A 17,834-nucleotide genomic window follows, 5' to 3' on the forward strand; every position below is an offset into this window, starting at 1 on the left:
TATAATTGTTTTTTCGATAATGAACATGTATATTTATTTTTACACGACATACTGAGTTCATACCTAGTGTCATCATAGTGTTTGCCAATCAGAGATGCTCGTTCCCCTTTGTGTTTTAAAGCTGCATTCACACTGGAGGTGTCTGTCCCACTGACTTTGTGCTGGGAGCAGTTATTTTGTCCATAAGTCACTGAATGTCATTCATTTTCTATGGTCCCTGGTTACCATGTCACTGCAAACTGCTTCCATTGTGGACACAACTTTACTCTTAATGTCCTCTGCCTCACACGTATTAGAGCAGCATCACAGATGAACACAGCTGATGACAGTGAGTCGAGTGGTGTCTTCATGTTAAGGTTCTTCTTTTTTGTTTTGTTTAGTAACTAAAAATAGATTGTTAGTTTAGTTTACTTGAAAAAGTATCTCTTCTTCAAGTGCTCAAACATCTCAAAGCCCATAAAGTTGCTAGCCAGTAGCTGATGTTTTCCACTTCAGAGGTGTTACTTGCTAATTTACTGACTAATCTTTAAATAATGTAGTATCAGTATCATTGCTGAGATGCAACTCTCAAGTAAAAATCAGCGAATAAAATTCATCCAAATCAAAGCTGCTGTGGTGGAGCCACCCAAATATTCACTCAGTCAAGAGCAACTCCACTGGTGGACAGGAAGCTTCACTTTATTGTTTGTTGGGGGGGGTTTAACAGTCAAATATGGATCCAGGCAGTGTAGGAACACAGTGGGCCCTTCTTCCCTTTTCCCTTATCGATACCTTCCAGCAGGGTATGATCAATAATGGATAATAATCAAGAATAATTTATGGAGATTGATCTTTTTCTTCCTCCCCACACAGGTCAGGAGTCACAGTCAGCTGTCAGTGATTCAGTGTGTTGCTCAAGGACACTTGAGCGATGCAGATGCTTGCTCAAGTGGGGTTTTAGCTTTAGCCCATTAGAGGGAAGCAAATGAACTGGCCCCAGGTTCATAAGATAAGAGTACAGGGGAGAATCAGGCACCTACAGTGCGAGTTAAACCTTTTCAATTACCACCATCATTTAATAATTAATTTCGCTGAACCACTTATTCTTGTCAGGGTTACTGTGGCCTGGAGCCAGTCACAGCATGCTCTTGGAAGAAAGAAGGAAGAGTTCAGCACTGCTTGCAAGTACTTTTTATGAATCGAGCCACAGTCTAACTTATTTATTTTATCTGAACGGACAGTGGGTAAAAACAAAAGCTATCAAACATAGTTTGATTGCACTTAAGCCTTGGTCCTAATGCTGCTAAGTCACTTTTTTTTTCACGCTGCCGGACTTGCAGCTACTAGAACAAAGATTTCAAAGATGGACAAAGTGATGTTTTTGCTGTCACGTTAAAGACAGAGCACAGAACAGCAAAACACATATATTAACTCAAGTTATATTTATTTTTCAGGTTAACGTGCTTGTGATGATCATGATTCACACACATATAAACACAATTTAAGCTTTGGCATCTTAACCAAGAACTAGCATTAGCCCACTTTGCATCGTGACCCATAACGGCAAGAAAACGTGTTTCCAAAAATATGCAAATTTGACAAACCTAAGGTGTGTGAAATACAACCATCTCTGAAATTTGGCACACTTTACTGTGCCTCAGGTTTGGCTCTGTTAGACCTTCTAGTTACTGGCTGGCATGGTGCTGCAGTTTTTCAAATGGTAATGAAATGCTAATTGTCTTGGATAGTGGGAGGTTTAAGCTTTTCACAGTGTTATGGATACAGTAAAAGCTCACCCAATAATTTGCTTACCTTTTTGTTAGCAAAATGGTTACTTTTGTAAAACTGTGGACATATGAGTATTAAAAGTCAAAAATTACCTACAATCTCTCTGAATATTAAGAAAGGCAGCTGCACAAAAATGAACTAAGAGGACAAGGTGTGCATAGTTAGAGAGCAGGTTTCAGTTTCCCTGCAGTCTGCTGCAATATTGTTACACAAAGGCCCTGACTACAGGTGCACAAAAAGCAGAAATTCTGATACCGAAATGGAGAAAATATCTTTTTTCTGACAACACAAGCCAATGACTGGTGTCTTAAAAACTGTTAAATTACCGTATTTCTGATCCAGTAGCCAATAGACTAGAGGCAAGTTAGAAATTGTTAAAGTTGTATATACTGAGAGTACATCTCCTGCTCTGTACTCACTGATAATTTATGCATTAACTATCAAGCAGGGCTTCACAGGCTCTAATGTATGCGCAGCTCTGAGAAGCTGATGGCCAGTCTATTTTTGCATCATATACAACAAAGGCAGGTGTTGTACCACTGTATGTTTTCCAGTGGACATAATGAAGTGTGCCCAGGGGCTCTGTAATGTGTTATGTAGTTTTTAAGTGGATTATCTAACGGACAAATCAATTATGATTTGTCCTCGACAGGCTAATTCATCTCTTTTTTGTAATAAAGGTTAATTAGACTGACTTCTTTTAGCAACAATTTCAGATTTTATTTTTCTCATGTGTTTGTTCCTAACTTAAATAATAGATGGCATATACCATTTACTATAATGTTCCGGTCACCATATTGTCAGAAGGTATATTGCCCAGAAGACATGATTTTAGTTAAAAAACACTGCAGTACAATGACCCATCACCTCTCCAGAACAACGGACCAGATTTTCTGGTCAGAGCTCAGATTCTGCCCAGCTCCTCTCTTCAGCTCCTGTAGTGCTTTGTGCTCCCAGGGCTATTTTCTGCTAGCTTAACCGCAGATACAAGATGGCACCTGACAGGTGCAGAGGGGCAAGTGGCCGGATTAAGTGACAGTGGCCCTCCCTGGAGTGGAAGAAGAGGGAGCCCACCACAGCAGGGAGAGATGGACTACATGTGTGTGATACAAAGCTTCACTGAGACTGAGCAAAATAATAATGCATGAATATTTTTATATATATTAAAAGAGAAAATCACTGAATTTGTACTTGTTACGCCTTTTCAGAGTATTTTATCTGAGAGTTGACTGCGTGAATGTAACTCCAAACAGGTTTCTAAGAGGGTCCGTTCCACTCTGTGAAGCCGTGTAATCCCTTTATTTCAGCAAAGTAACTGTATTCTGAATACCACCTTTTTAAACGGTAACTGTAACGGAATACAGTTACTCATATTTTGTATTTCAAATACGTAACGGCGGTACATGTATTCCGTTACTCCCCAACACTGTATATATGCATATGTATATATACAGCGTGCTCAGTGAATACCTCAGGCAGCAGAAACCCAAGAAAGAGGAGGGAGACGAGGAACCATCATGGAAGGACAGGCCCCTGCACGGTATGTACCACCGGCAGATAGAGGAGGTGGCTGATATCCAGAAATCCTACCAGTGGCTGGACAAAGCTGGACTGAAAGACAGCACAGAGGCACTAATCATGGCAGCACAAGAACAAGCTCTGAGTACAAGATCCATAGAGGCTGGGGTCTATCACACCAGGCAAGACCCCAGGTGCAGGCTGTGTAAAGATGCCCCAGAGACAATCCAGCACATAACAGCAGGGTGCAAGATGCTAGCAGGCAAGGCATACATGGAACGCCATAACCAAGTGGCCGGCATAGTATACAGCAGGGGTGTTGAACTCCAGGCCTCAAGGGCTGGTGTCCTGCTGGTTTTAGATCTCACCCTGGGTCAACACGCCTGAATCAAATGATTAGTTCATCATCAGGCCTCTGAAGAACTTCAAGACATGTTGAGGAGGTAATTTAGTCATTTAAATCAGCTGTGATGGATCAAGGACACATCTAAAACCTGCAGGACACCGGCCCTCGAGGCCTGGTGGAGAATGACCGAGCTAAGCTCCTTTGGGACTTCCAGATACAGACGGACGAAATGGTGGTGGCTAACCAACCGGACATAGTGGTGGTAGACAAACAGAAGAAGACGGCCGTAGTGATCGATGTAGCGGTTCCGAATGACAGCAATATCAGGAAGAAGGAACACGAGAAGCTGGAGAAATACCAAGGGCTCAGAGAAGAGCTCGAGAGGATGTGGAGGGTGAAGGTAACGGTGGTTCCAGTGGTAATCGGAGCACTAGGTGCGGTGACTCCCAAACTAGGAGAGTGGCTCCAGCAGATCCCGGGAACAACATCGGAAATCTCTGTCCAGAAGAGCACAGTCCTAGGAATAGCTATTTATTACATTCATTGCATTTAAATATTTGATTAATATTGTAATCGTAATTATTTGATTGGTTTTTACCCAAGTACCTCCTAGGTGAGGGGTTCTGGGTATGCTTCACCTGAAGGAGGTCTGGAGCAGACCCAGGACATGCAGGGTCTCTCAGCTGGCTTGGGAACGCCTTGGTGTTCCCCCATAAGAGTCGGAGGAGGTGGCTATGAAGAGGGAGGTCTGGGCATCTCTCCTGGACATGGATGAATGGATGGATGGGTTTTTAACCACTGCAAAACATGAAGTCCTCTCAGTCAAAGGTTGCAGTGACAGTTATTGCTACTACCTTTTGCAATAATGGACAACATTATCTGGTGTTAGTCAATTCACAATGATTTAAAATGTTGCTTTGGTCTCATTTATCTCACAGAAGACATCATTTCTTTGGGAAAGATTATGAAAAGTCATACAGTAACATTCCCCAACAGTATATAGCTGTTCTGCCTGACTATGCTAGGTGAAGCTGTTGGTGATTATTGTTCAGACTTCAGCTGTATTTATATGCTAAATATCGTGTTGACAACATGCCCAGCTGTTTCAATAATATGCTTAGCAAGCTCAGCAATCACTGGACACAGTCAGTCACTACGGCACAGCGAACTGAAGCACAGACACGGCTATAGCCAGTGACAACCAATGACTGTAGAGTCACTGGTGAAACTATGTCAAAGGCTGAGCAAAGTTTAAGCTACACATTTTACTGTAATAAAATTTTATAAAACCACTCTCTGTGGCTCAGAAGGAAATTTGATTTCTAAAGCAAAACAAGTTTAATTTAAAAGACAAAAATCAATTCTGAATTGTAGGATGATGGAAAATCAAGACAATGATATTTACGAGCGTTAATAATGGAGTTACACTAAATTTTAAGAGCAAAAAGGAGGTGAAATTTAATGGTCTTGAGCAACCCCTGATTTGTTTTGCTTGAAAGCAACAGAGTTTGTTTAATTTTTAAAGTGCTCTTGAGCAATAGCTGTCCAGGCTTTCTGAAGCTCTTTAAAAGTTTTTCTTTGGACATTGACTGCTTCTTCACTCATTTTCAAACCAGCCCTTGTACCTGACCATTTTCAGAATAATGTCTTTTTTAAGCCACTTAACACTGACCTATGAATTCAAGCAATAACAGAACACCTAACTCAAGGGATGAACCAGTCCTGTGTGTACACATCACAGAAATCTTAGGAAAGAGCCAAATTTAAAATGATATCTTTAGGCACTTTGTTAAAGCGCCCTATCACAAAAAAAAAAAAGTCATTTGTTCACATTTCTTTAGCTGAAACTGCAATAAATGCCAAAGACAGTTTGACAGGGGAAAAAATATTATTTTTGTACACAATTTCCAAAGATCTGTTGGTAAAATCCTGGCATATCTTAGTGTTGTGCGCTGTGTGTCCTTAAAATATCAGCAAACTGGAAAGTGGAGGACAAATGAAAGCGTATGAATGAAAGTATATTTTAAAGTCATGTCTTTAAGAAAAAGGATAAGTTCTAGCAAAGATTCTGACATAGTGCATGAGAGATACATCGGGCCCTTCCAATAATCCTGCTACTGTTCTCTGAAGCCTCATCAGAAACAGGGTGGCTGTCAAGAAGCCATTCTTATGAAAGGGAAACAAGGACAAAAGGCTGAGATATGCTGAATTACACAAAACTGGACTGAAGAAATGAGCAAGCAGTAGCAACAGGTTCAAATTTGACAACTTTTGGTTAAAACTATTGTCAATATGAGGCGCGAAGGTCAGGAGAGAGGTAGAACAGTACAACAGTGAGTGTCTACAGCCTTCTGTAAAACACAGTGGAGGCTCTGTCATGATGTGGGCAGCATTTCAGCCAGTGGTGCTGCAGAGCTTTTCAAAATTGATGGAATTTGGAACGCACAAAAGGACTGTCAGATTAATCTAACTGTCAATTAATCTTGACATTCAGCATCTAATTAGTATGTTTTTACTTCTTTTTTTCTTCTGCTAAACGTTTTCCATTAGTTTTAGTTTCTGCTCATTAACTATACATGCTAATAGTAAATAGTACTATTAGGATGTATCAACCTTCTGATTTTTCGCAACCTGTCAGTTAGAATAAACATATCCATCCATTTGCTGCCACTTGTCCTTTTTTCAGGGTCACGGGGGGGCAAGATGCAAAACGCATAGACACAGTGAACAATTCATACTCACATCTATGGAAAATTTAGAGTTCTCAATTAACCTATCCCCACTAACTGCATGTCTTTGGACTGTGAGAGGAAGTCGGAGTACCCAGAGAGAACCCAGGCAAACACGGGGAGAACATGCAAACTCCCTGGCCTGATGGTGGAACTGAATTCAACACCTTCTTGCTGTGCTGTGAACAGTGCTAACCACCGTGCTGCCCATGTCCATCATATGTGTAATTTAAGCATGCATGTAAAACTGCATTAAAAATGTGAATGTTGTCTGTGTTTATATCAGGTTTGTTTTAGTGTTAGGTTATAGTCTGTCATGCCATATAACTGTACATTTATGATTCTTCAGTGTCACCATGCACTGGCAAAATCAACAGTACCAAAGAGTACTACTGTATTGAGTATATAAACACATTTTGTTGTAAATTTGGCTTCACTGTCTTACACATCAATTCACTTTCTTTTTACTGTGTTTGTTTTTTGCTTAATTTTTCAGTTTAGAGGAAAAGACACAATTAAAACAAGTAGCCAAGCTGAATTGTTGGATGTAGTCTGCTTTTGTGATTGGCTGTTGAAAACATTTTAATGCCCTTCTATGGTCACTAAGTTGCCTAGCACACCAAGCTTGACAAAGATGTTGCTTATGTGTAAACATAAGATTCACACAAGTGAATAATCCCCATCCCCCACTGGTGTATGTAAGCGCAAGTTCCACTGAACACAGTGAAGGGTGTGAGTGTGATGTTGATGAGCATAATCTGGGCCTCTAACGAATTGTAAATCTCTTTTTACACTTGACAAGAATAATAGTGTGTCTTCGTGAGCTTCAGGAAGGGAAATGTTTCTCATTTCCTTCACATGCGTTGAATATTTGAATGACTCCCTAGAGTGGATTTGTCATCATTACGAATGGAATTACACAAACTCAACTACTGAATGTTGTTTCCCTCCTCCACCCCACCGTCAGAGCTCTATTAGCTCTGATGGCAATGCAGAGCAGAGAAAAAAGTACTTGTGTAATTTTTGGCTTTTTCTGATATCACAGAAAGAGACAATTAGAGATAAATGCAATGAATATTGACTCTCTACTCTCAGTGGAGGCAGTCATGTCACATTAAGGTATTGATATTTTCATCTGTCAACAGAATGCACATCATTTTGTGGAAGACTCTACCACAAACACACATTTAATAAGAATTTTTAGAGCTATCACTTATTTTTCCCACTCTTTGAATATATAGATATTTACTCAAAGGTGCTTGATGATTATCATTTAAGAAAGCATAGAAAAAACTGTCCTGCCCTATATACAAGTATAATGCTGTCTTGATTTTCAGCAGCCCCTCAAAACGAGCACTTTTATCTAGAATTTATGGAGCATGAGTGGATTCTAGACAGCTTTCCTTCCTAATTACATCATAGACCTAACCCTGCAGGGTTCCTGCAGGATGCCAGCACAAAAAGATGGAGTGAAAAGGGATCAAATGGAGAAAATCATTGTTTGGAATATGAAAGTGGTGAAACATCATAGAAAGAAGCACCACATGATCAGTTTTGATGGTTGGAAGACATTTAAATTGAAGTTGTTGCTTGTGGAAGAATGTCATGCCATATGCATACATCGTGCCAAAAAATACCCAACACAACTAATTCTAAATGTAATCGCTTCATCAGTGATATATAAAAAACAATATAATAATAATATAAACAGACAGCTTCCTAATTTGCCTGAGCACTCAAAGCGCTTTATACAACATGCCTCATTCTCCCATTCATGTTTCTCTCCTTTTTCCAGCTGAAATGCTTTCTATCTAACATTCACACTTCAATGCATGCATCGCATCTTGGGGTTAGCACGTTACCCAAGGATATTTGGCATGCAGACTGGAGCAGGCAGGGATTGGACCACCAACCCTCCAATTAGTAGACACTCTACGTCGTGAGCTACATCCACACAAATACTTGCAGCAGGCTGTGAAACAAACCTCAGCTTTCTTTTCTAAACCAACAGTTTTTTCACAACTATTCTTTTCAGCTGTTTCACCAAGCTACAGTAAATTTACAGCTTCAACATTTAACAGTTTTTCTCACATTTTTGAATAAACTAAGTGACATACAGTATGTCTATTTGCTCTTTTCTTATTTTGCTGTCTAACTTTTTCAAGTTATTAAGCTACATTCAGAATTATCAATTTGTCCTTGCAAGGTGTGATTAAATAGTTCAGTGACAGGACATATCCATCCATCCATCCATCCATCTTCTGGTGATCCAATTCTTGGTAGATATTTCACAGTGAGTCATCAGTTAAGTGTATTTCATGCAAGAGAGCCAATGAACAGTCACAGCTTAGATATTGTTATTTAACCCTACACCAAGTGCATCATATGCATGAGTTTTTGAGAGTTTTACATCATCAGTGTAGTTTTTCCTGTCTTCAAAAACCAAACAATATGTTTTTAAGGAATAAATATAAATATGCCAGAGGTAAGAAATATAATATAAATTAAACTGATGTATCCAAACTGACATTTATTGTTTTTAATTCACCGGAAGGTTCAATAATGACTCCAGTTTCAAAAAATTTGAATCTTCTGGCATTTATTTAATTTTTTGGGTTTATAAGAGTGAAGTGTGTAGACTGATTTGTGAGGTACAAAATGCAAGAAAACTGTAAGCAAGGGGTTAATTATTAACCTCTTCTAGTAGTGAGCAGAGAATAAATAGGAAGACAACACATCCAGGTAGAGAAGTGAAATGTGAGGAAGGCAGAAGTTGTTCAACATGGTCAGACAAACAAAGCTGGAGATAAAGCTGAAGAGACCGATGATTCATTCATGAAGCCAGTTTAGCATCTGATTGTGTACTGAGTAATAGTTCAATAATTCAAAATAATAATGTAAACTTACTGCGGTCCATTGTGGTTACATAGCCCTTGAATGTAATCAGTACTAAACACATAGTTCTTCGGGAGAACCGTTAGCAGTCACGTCCATGAAGCTGTTTATGCCAAATGTTCTTGTTCAGGATCCTACTGTAGGACTTGGCACTGACAGTTTGAGTTTACGGCGTACTTTAAATGTCGAATGGTAACACTCTCACCTGACACAGTCTTTAAAACAGCATGCTCTTCCACTGGAGACTGCTGTTTGGTTTTTGTTTTGTAGATGTGGACCCAGCACAGCCTTCAGTTTCCAGGCCCCTCTTCTGTGGAACCAGCTTTCAGTTTGGATTCTGCTGGGGGATTCCCATGATGCACTGCTTCTTCAGTCACCTTTTCCACTCACCATGTCTTATACACCTCTCTGCATTTAGTTATTAGTTATTATTAATCTCTGACTCTCTTCCACAGCGTGTCTTTGACCTGTCTCCGCTCATGGTAACGGCAGCGGCCGCCCTTTCCTGAGCCTGGTTCTGCCAGAAATTTCTTCCTGTTAAAAGGGAGTTTTTCCTTCTCACTGTCGCCAAAGCACTTGATTGTTGGGGTTTTCTGTGTATTACTTGTATTATTGTCGGGTCTTTACCTTATAATATAAAGTTCCTTGAAGCAACTGTTGTTGTAATTTGGTGTTGTATAAATAGAATAGAATTGAATGTGACATTCTGGCTAAAGAATATGGCAAATAAAAAGCTCATGGGGAATTCAAATGAACACAGTTCATCCTGTGGGTAGAAGAGCGTGCTGATTAAATTTCAAGCAAATTTCTAAGATGCTCAAAATGATCTTATTTAACACATTAATATTAGTCTTTTCTTCTAAATCTGGTAAGCAAAGCAAACACATTTGCAAAAAATGTTTATATATTCCCTGAAAATTGCCTATACTCTGCTGCTATTGTTGGGTGTGTTGCCTTGAAGTGTGTTCTTGTCAAATCTTTTATCTGTACCCTTTTTTCTGAACCTACACTGACTTTCTGCCTTTTTTAGGTCATCACACATACAGACTCTCTCTCCCTGTGCAAACATTTTAGGCACAGATGAATCTGATGCAGCCAGAGGGGATATCTGTACCTTTCTCATCTCACTGAGCCATATTCTGCACAGATAACTGAACCTTCATACGACATGCTGGCTTTTCTTTAAAAGGTGACCTAACTTCACTTGGTCAGACCATAAAAACGCCTTCATGTTCATCAGAATCAGAATCAGAATCAGAATCAGAAAGGGGTTTATTGCCAAATGTTGAGCAGGTTTACAACATTAGGAATTTGCTGCGGTGCTTCAGTGCAAACATAGTGTCATAAATAGCACTTAAATAGACATGAAAAAATAAAAGTAGGGATAAGAATTAAAACTGCTACGTAGAAAGATATGTGCATGAGATATACATGATACATGATATACATTCATCAGCTATTTATAAGGTTTTCCATGAAAAAAGACTTTAAAATGATTTGCATGAAACTGTGCAGCTTTACCTTCTTTATTTTGTGGACATTAATGAATATTTAAATTAGTTCATTCATCTATCCATCTTTTACCCCTCCATTGCTGTCTTTGCAGTCTATTCTAGCCAAACACTGTGAAGCTACTCTGCACAGAGGCAAAATGTAAAACACAATGTTTCTGTGTTGTAGAACTTTAGAAACAGTAAATCATACTATGACAGACAGTGTTGAGTAGCATTATGTTTTTAAAGTAATTTGTTAGTCATTAAAAATCTATTGCTTACTGAGAAAAGTAGCAGGATTACTACTACTTTATGTTACCAAAGACCCTTTTGCATTGGCACTTCTACACTACAGCAGATTTAACTATGAGTATATGGACTTCACAACCTACTGCTATGAGTGAATTGATCCAAATATTGATAGCATCAATACCAGTTGATTGATACGTGTGAAGGGATCGATACCTTTGTTTGTTTCTCCCCTCTGTGTTCAGTACATTGCTCCTGTTCCATCAAAAAGTAGACAGGTTTGAACAAATGCTGCTTCTCTCACATCTTGCATGCACATGTTGCTCGTCACCTCCTCCCCTGCTCTGCCGTGTCTTGTTGCCATGCTGTCATGTGACTCTGGAGTGTGAGACAGCACGATAGCAGAAAACAAAGAGGAGATATTCTATGGCTGCAAATGAGAACAATGTAAACTGTAATCTGTATATATAAGATATTCACTCCTGTGTCAACACCACGAACTTAAACAAGCAGATGAAAAACCATAGAATAGAGAACTCCAAAAAAGAAAAAGAAGCAACGAGGAGGAGGAGGAGGAGGAGGAAAATCCCCCAGACAGACCCTCGGAGGTTTCTGACAGAGTACTTTCAGAGAGGCAAAGAATATCCAAGTAGCTTATATAACAGTGAAAGTAACTTTTTTAGCCACGACTCTTGTTGATCTTCAGCATTATTTAATGTTAATTTTCAGCTACTGGTCATCACATTAGTTCCTTTAGCAGACTGATCACCTATAGGCTATATCCAAACACTGAAAGAATATATTAATATTGAAGATCAAATATTGAGATCAAATTTTCGTGACTTTAAATGTTTAATTTGGATTCTGTTTTTATTCAGATTAGTAACCTTGGAATTGGCAGGATTATTTTATTTCTGAACTCAAGGTCCAGCTGTGTTTGATGACCTTTGAGCAGCTCTTTTATTAACCTCTCAATAAGACTTCTGATTATCCTTTTCCACAACTGTGGTTGGTTTCTTCACATCATTAGTAAAAATATACATATACATGAGTACAAATTGAACCAGATCCAATTAAATGGGAAGAAACAAGTGTTCAGGCGGATTTCTTTGTATTCAGACAGTGCCACTGCAGTGCCCCGCCTTCCCCATCACGATCTTTCTAAAGAGAGCTTGGACTCACTAATAGGTTTCTGGATCCTGGCAGAACCAACATGCCACTATGAGGAGGGGTGTAAGGTTAATCTGTATGTGTTTGAAGTCAGGTTGTGCCTCATTGACTCTCTCCCTCTCTTCTCTCATCACTTTCTCCATCATTTCTTTGCACTCACACACACACACGCACGCACGCACGCACACACACACACACACACACACACACACACACACACACACAGATATCGGTGCTTTGAACTGTGACTAAAGCTTTCTTGTGTCTCTGTATTTTTTTTTTGCCCCTCTTTGATCTCTGTTAAAAGGTTAAGGTGACTTTGGGGGATTGTGCAGGGCAGGGAGTGTGTAAAGTTCATGCTAGAGAGTTTCTGTCAGTAGCAGTCACTGAATAATAAAACTTTTCAGTTTAATAGCATTGAGCTTGCATTAGTGCATGACTACTTTAAAAAGTACCACACGCCTTTTAAGAAAACTGCTGCAACACGGGCCGTATACTAGTGTTTCCTTCTATAGCGAAGATTGCAGAATGATAACAGAAATGATCACAGCAGCCTTTAAATTTGCCAACCTTATGAAGATCTCCCTTTGGAGCCTTTATTGGCTGGAAAAATAAGAGGGGCACTATAATTTGGCCTAACAAATTTGTTCCATAAGCTGCTCATGCCTAGCTCTGTGTTTTTCATGGTCTTCACAGTTCAAAATAACTATTATTTATATCATACCGGGGGTTTGTGCAGCTCATATGTCTGAAACTGCTTTAGCTGAAACCTAGCTGTTTTCTGATTGGCTAGATCTCATACACAAAAAAATTAAACTACTTGTCCAAACTAACTTGTTTGGACTTATATACTTCAAGCCATTGCTTTCTGCTTGGGATGTATAGAAAAAGTAATTTTTCAGAAGACGTGTAGATCTCTGGCAGTAGTTTTCACCAATGGAGGATCCTGAAAGGTGTTCCAGGTCATCCAAGAAGGGGAAGCAAATGAGGGAGGTGGGTCGTTAGGCAAGATCTTCCTTTTATAGTGTATCTCACAGTTATGCTTATGGTTTTGCGAATGCATTGACATTTCAGTTCCAAGAGGAGAATCTTCCTGCACATAATCAACCACATATTGCATGAGAGCAGCTTATTATAACCTATAATTACCTTTCAAAATTAAGCGACCTTTAGCAGCTATGGGAATACATTTATGTGTGCTGGCATTGCCGTCTTTGGATTGTGTATTACTGTTGACCCAGCTGACCTAGAAAATGGGGTTTTGTAACATGTGGCACCGTTTTCATTCAGGAGCTTATCTCTGCAGTAGTAAATGGACTGTTATTCATACCGACACAGAATCAGATTGCTCAGGTTCTGACAGTGTTTGTTTGTTTTTACATTGTCTGTTAATTGTAGCTGTATTCATGGTGTGTTTTGGTTTCATGATTTATCTCCGTGTATTGTGAATGTAAGCCCAACAAGGGACACTGGTTGGAAATTAGCTATAAACTTCTGCAGTACATCAGTTTCATGTTTTTTACTTGGACTATGTTAAACTGAACTGCAGACTGCAGTCGTAAAAACATTTCCTTCAAAATCTGATTTTTACTTGCATTCTTCTTGTTGCCATTTAAACTTGAATACTTTTACTACAGCTGACATGGAAAAACTCAGCTCTGCTCACACGAGATGTAATGCCTCAACTTCTTTCACTGTTCTTATTTTAACTATCCCTTTAACCTTTGTGAAAACATGCTAATTTATTCAGTGAGAGTATGTGAGAGGCAGCTGTGTAACTGAATCCCTCAGTTTTTCTTCATTTTCCCACCAATCATTTCCACATCAATTCTACTGCTCTACATGATAATTAAAAAAAGTTTGAGTTTGACTCCACTATATTTACTGGACAAATGACTGAAAAAAGTAGTACCAATGTGAAAAGAAATTGCACAATTATTACATCATGAATGAACTGATTAAAACAACTTTTTTATGGAAGGTTCAGTTTCACGAGGCACATCCAGGCCTGTTGGATCAAGAAATCACTTAAAGAGAAAATGTCTAAAAAAGTGAAGTAGACTAAAAATGTAATACATCATGCCTCAGTCTAGAAAAACAGCTGTGAAACAAAGTCATTGTTATCCATCAGTCTAGAAAAGATTACAAAGTCATTTTTAAGGTTTATGGAATCCAGTAAATGGAAAGAATTTGGAACAGTGGTGCACATTCCCAGGACTGCCCATCCCTAAACTGATCATAGTTACTTTTAGCAGGTGACAGTGTCAAGCACAGTCAGCAATCTTGGTACATCCATTGATTTAATGCTATTTTACATCAACTGTTGGCTCAGCTGATATTCTTTGGCACATTTTATTGCAAATTATCCATTTGGTGTGCTATTTAAGTTTCAGTCCCATGTTGCTGCCTTTGCAAGCCATTTTGCAACCCACCTCCACCCAAACTCCTCCGGTTTGTGCTTTTCATGGCATTTACTTATGCCTGTTCTGTTGTGTCAGGGGGTTGCTGTTATTGATATCCTTGCCTTTTGGCTTTCCACATGGAAATGCTCACAGAGTAAATAACTATGGATGGTATAATAGTCCCACTTTGATTAAAGAGATTTGGACAAAAAAAATCAGCTTTAGATTGTACAAACGACAGAATTCTATCATGCATGAGACAGCGCGGCAGGTAAAACTCTGGAAAATTCATACCGAGTGGATGTCATATGGCCTGCCCCTGCATGCTCTGTCCAGACAACACTGTACCCAAATAAAACTCGGTATTTCCACAAGTGAGAACGTAGCTGAGGCTGTGAATCTGCTGTTTCTATTGAATGTAAAAAAAAAAAAAATAATAAAAATTTGCAACTTTGACGAATCCCAGACTCCATTCTCCTAACTCCGGCTGAGATTCATGTGTAAAAATGAAGCTGTAAATTCCAGGACATGTGTAAAATCATTCTTGGAGCATAGTACATGTTATGTTTAGTTTCCACCTTCATAACAGCTGTAAGGTGGGTGATTTAAAAAAAAAAAAAAAAAAATCCTACCCTCAAATACTGATAAGGCTTCAGTTTGGGCACATTGCTGCTGTGCCAACACATACTGTAGCTGATAGCTGTCCACCTCTGCTAATTCAAGTCACTGATCTGGTCAAATATTATAATCCACTGTGTCAGTTTCCTGAGTGAAATTCTAGTTTTTAATCCATCTGCGTAAATGTGTGTCTGTGCTTTGAACCCATACAATTTATAGATTCTGCTAACCGACTGGCCATTTTTAGCACTTAGCACCTCACCTTCATATCTAAATATGGTCACTTCTGGCTCCAAAGAAATCAGTATGACAGTGAGCAGTACGCCTCAGTACACAGTGTCCAAAACTAACAAGTCAATACACTCCTCTTTTACATGCAGTCCACATTAAACCTGGAGTAATAACTGATAACAGTAATGCATTAGACTAATAGGAGGTGCTCCACACACAGCAACAACTGGTGACAATGATGGGTTTCAGTCTACTTTACAGCATTCATCCCTGTAAACACTGGCAGTGGTTTGTTTAGGTTTGAAAGTACAATGATGCATTTGTATTTTCCGTAGCACTTTGGCAGGTTATCGAACGATGAGCAAAGGTGCATTTGTTCCCTGAGTTGGTCCTTGGAGCAGCACATCTCCAAGCACCAGGTGATCTTGTGTCCGAGTGTATTCTGGGAGGAAGTGGTAACTTAAAGAATATAGCATCTTCAATGTCTGGAAACCTGATTGGCTGTTTTCACATACATTAGCACAGCAAGGGGTTTTCCCCTGCATACAAGCACCGTTGCACTTCTGCTCATTATTACTATGGCAGCGTGTGTGTGTGTGAGTGTGTGTTATTTTTGCGATACACGGCTCATCATTGTTATAGTAATTCACCCAAGGGAGGATCTATGTGTTCTGTCTGGTTAATGAGGCAGTTTCCAGTGACCTCTTCATGGGGATGGATGGCTCACCTCTATCCACATATAGTATACCTACGTTTTGTTTTTTGTTCCCCTCCCTGCTGTTCTGCCCTTCTTTTTGCTGATTTTTTTTTTTACAGTTCTTCAAGACATCATTAAGTCACCACTTTTCCATCATGTCATTCTCTTCTCTTCCCCTCTCTCTGCTCTTCTCCTCTATCCATTAATTTGCAGCAGTCTCCATCCTCTCTACATTTTACCCTCTGAGCCAAAGGAACCAGTACAGAGAAATCAGCATTAATAAGGTATGAGGTGGTGTACCATTACCACACAGACAAACACGCACACACACCACTGACATCCCCGGACTCTTCCATGAGAAGGAGGGTGTACAGGGTACAGTGTTCATGTTATCATTGAAATGAGAATGCACCTGCAAAGAAGCCCAGAAAGCCAGTTCAGAGGGTTGGAAGTGAATTCAGCCTAGTTGGAGGTTTTAGGTGAGCTACAGCGACTCTTTAAATAGAGCATACTCTTGGCTTATAATTCATCTTTAAAATCTGGCTTACCTGTGAAATAATTATACAAAAATGAGTCCCACTGAGTGCTGAAAAGCTCAAACCAATATAAGTAATTGACTTTTAAACATCTTTCATAAGGGTGCCATAAAGATTTCACTTTACTGTAAGTACCTCTGGGTGAGCGTTTCCTCTTCTGTTTCAATGTTTTATACTATAGAAGACAACACACTGGGTGTTAATCATAAAATTGTTGCTTTTCAAACAGATAATTTCAGATAATTACACCACTGAATGCCTAGATTCTGATTACCACAAAGCATTCAGTGTATAATGAGGTCGACCACAAAGCAGCAACCAACTCAACTCAATTTGCACTCAGTTAGTGTGATGGCACTGCCATGATAACGTTGCCGGCAGCAAATTATGTTCTCAGAGTTCACAAAGACACACTGTTTGCATCTATTCTCTAACAGTGCAGCAGTGAACCAGTGTAGCACTGAACCAGTGTAGCACTGAACCAGTGTAGCATGGGGTTTATACCGTACCTGATTCTACTTTGCTTAACTGGCCGTCACACTACTCATAAGGTGCTGGTTGCTGGCAAATAGTGCCAAATCTCTCACATCGGGCTGCCGCGCTGGGTTGTTTGAATTCTTTTTTTTTTTAAGATGTTGCACTGTCTAATTTACATTTAGGGTTTAGAATAAAATGCATTAACAACTTTCTGTTATAGTGCTGGGTATAAACCTTCATTGCGTATAAAATATATTTATGGCAATTATGCCCGAAAAGTGATGTATCACACAGCATCACACAGTTTCTGCAGATTTGTTGGATGCACATGCATTGTGCAAATCTGTCATTCCATCACATACAGTGTACAGAGTACAGTGAAGTCATTGGTGTGTTTGAGAAGCCAGTTTAAGCCAGCCATCAGAAGATGTGGTTACAATAAAACATGTACACCTTATAAAGTAGCCACTGCGATAGGAACAAATGAACAGATACAGTGCTAGAGGAACTTGATGCCTGGAAAATTTAGCAGTTCCAAAAGTAAGACTGGAGTAATAACTAGTGCATTGGCAGTGTTTGTTGAGAAACTGAAAGCATCGGCTAACAGGCTGCCATGCTTGAGACACAGGATTAGTGCAGGAGTCAGGAGCATCAGTGGTGCCAGCCTTGTTGGCAGCTTGTCAAGCAACAATAGCCAGGAATCTGA

The sequence above is a fragment of the Simochromis diagramma genome, unplaced genomic scaffold (genome assembly GCF_900408965.1).
Source record: "Simochromis diagramma unplaced genomic scaffold, fSimDia1.1 OVJJ01000618.1, whole genome shotgun sequence".
NCBI classification, from domain to species: Eukaryota; Metazoa; Chordata; class Actinopteri; order Cichliformes; family Cichlidae; genus Simochromis; species Simochromis diagramma.